Below are 2,985 nucleotides of genomic sequence, written 5' to 3'. Positions count from 1 at the left end.
TGTTACATGTGGGATTAACACTCGAAATCTATTTCTGTTACATGTGGGATTAACGCTGGAAATCTATTTCTGTTACATGTGGGATTAACGATGGAAATCTATTTCTGTTACATGTGGGATTAACGCTGGAAATCTATTTCTGTTACATGTGGGATTAACGCTGGAAATCTATTTCTGTTACATGTGGGATTAACGCTGGAAATCTATTTCTGTTACATGTGGGATTAACGATCGGAAATCTATTTCTGTTACATGTGGGATTAACCTGAATTATTTCTGTTACATGTGGATTAACGCTGGAAATCTATTTCTGTTACATGTGGGATTAACGCTGGAAATCTATTTCTGTTACATGTGGGATTAACGCTGGAAATCTATTTCTGTTACATGTGGGATTAACGCTGGAAATCTATTTCTGTTACATGTGGGATTAACGCTGGAAATCTATTTCTGTTACATGTGGGATTAAACGCTGGAAATCTATTTCTGTTACATGTGGGATTAACCTGGAAATCTATTTCTGTTACATGTGGGATTAACTCTGAAAATCTATTTCTGTTACATGTGGGATTAACGCTGGAAATCTATTTCTGTTACATCTGGGATTTACGCTGGAAATCTATTTCTGTTACATGTGGGATTAACACTGGAAATCTATTTCTGTTACATGTGGGATTAACGCTGGAAATCTATTTCTGTTACATGTGGGATTAACGCTGGAAATCTATATCTGTTACATGTGGGATTAACGCTGGAAATCTATTTCTGTTACATGTGGGATTAACGCTGGAAATCTATTTCTGTTACATGTGGGATTAACGCTGGAAATCTATTTCTGTTACATATGGGATTTAACACTGGAAATCTATTTCTGTTACATGTGGGATTAACGCTGGAAATCTATTTCTGTTACATGTGGGATTAACGCTGGAAATCTATTTCTGTTACATGTGGGATTAACGCTGGAAATCTATTTCTGTTACATGTGGGATTAACGCTGGAAATCTATTTCTGTTACATGTGGGATTTAAATCTGGAAATCTATTTCTGTAACTTGTGGGATTAACGCTGGAAATCTATTTCTGTTACATGTGGGATTAACGCTGGAAATCTATTTCTGTTACATGTGGGATTAACGCTGGAAATATATTTCTGTTACATGTGGGATTAACGCTGGAAATCTATTTCTGTTACATGTGGGATTAACACTGGAAATCTATTTCTGTTACATGTGGGATTAACGCTGGAAATCTATTTCTGTTACATGTGGGATAAACGCTGGAAATATATATCTGTTACATGTGGTATTAACGCTGGAAATCTATTTGTTACATCTGGGATTAACTCTGGAAATCTATTTCTGTTACATGTGGGATTAACGCTGGAAATCTATTTCTGTTACATGTGGGATTAACGCTGGAAATCTATTTCTGTTACATCTGGGATTAAATCTGGAAATCTATTTCTATTATATGTTGTATAAACGCTGGAAATATTTTTCTGTTACATCTGGGATTAATGCTGGAAATCTATTTCTGTTACATGTGGGATTAACGCTGGAAATCTATTTCAATTACATGTTTGATTAACGCTCGAAATCTATTTCTGTTACATTGGGATTAACGCTGAAAATCTATTCTTTTACATGTGGGATTTGACCGCTGGAAATCTATTTCTGTTACATGTGGGATTAACGCTGGAAATCTATTTCTGTTACATGTGGGATTAACGCTGGAAATCTATTTCTGTTACATGTGGGATTAACACTGGAAATCTATTTCTGTTACATGTGGGATTAACGCTGGAAATCTATTTCTGTTACATGTGGGATTAACGCTGGAAATATATTTCTGTTATATCTAGGATTTACTCAGGAAATTTATTTCTGTTACATGTGGAATTAACACTGAAAATCTATTTCTGTTACATGTGGGATTAACGCTGGAAATCTATATCTGTTACATGTGGTATTAACGCTGGAAATCTATTTCTGTTACATCTGGGATTAACACTGGAAATCTATTTCTGTTACATGTGGGATTAACGCTGAAAATCTATTTCTGTTACATGTGGGATTAACGCTGGAAATCTATTTCTGTTACATGTGGGATTAACGCTGGAAATCTATTTCTGTTACATGTGGGATTAACACTGGAAATCTATTTCTGTTACATGTGGGATTAACGCTGGAAATCTATTTCTGTTACATGTGGGATTAACGCTGGAAATCTATTTCTGTTACATGTGGGATTAACGCTGGAAATCTATTTCTGTTACATGTGGGATTAACGCTGGAAATCTATTTCTGTTACATGTGGGATTAACTCTGGAAATATTATTTCTGTTACATGTGGGATTAACGCTGGAAATCTCACCTCGTGTTTTGGGACGGTCCAGTAACATTTCTAAGGCATCCTTATAACCTCCGCTGATCTCAGTAACGGATTCACCAAGCGATGTAAACTTGTAATCGGTCATTACACTTGATGCCATTGCCATTACAATAGACCGTTAGCTACCAACCAACTGTACAGCCTTCGTCATACCCACAGACCCATTTTAAAGACTACGTTTTACTAACGAGGTGAATGGAGTACTTATCTACGGAATAAAAGTACTTACATTCTGTGCACATAATGGTAGAATCATATGCGAGTTACTCTCTAACATGTGGGTACCGTGTTATAACAATGTGAACACTAATGGTACAATCGTATGTTTCAGTTTCCACTCTGATATGATGTAGCATGAGATACAGTACTAGTGACTCCAGTGATATAATATTATATCGCGGTGTCACGTACCATCATATTACGTTCTGAGGTTCGAACGTGCCATCAACTATTCTCAAAAATTAGCACTAACAGTTTACGAACCTTAAGGCAAAAGTAGATAAAGTAAATCTACTGATGTTATATTTTTATTTCTTTATCAATGTCTTTATATCAATATGATTTTTTTATTAATTTGTGGGTTCGCCACACA

This window comes from Argopecten irradians, chromosome 14 (assembly GCF_041381155.1).
Source record: "Argopecten irradians isolate NY chromosome 14, Ai_NY, whole genome shotgun sequence".
Classification (NCBI taxonomy): domain Eukaryota; kingdom Metazoa; phylum Mollusca; class Bivalvia; order Pectinida; family Pectinidae; genus Argopecten; species Argopecten irradians.
The sequence above is the reverse complement of the archived record's forward strand: the minus strand, read 5'-3'. Positions refer to the sequence as shown.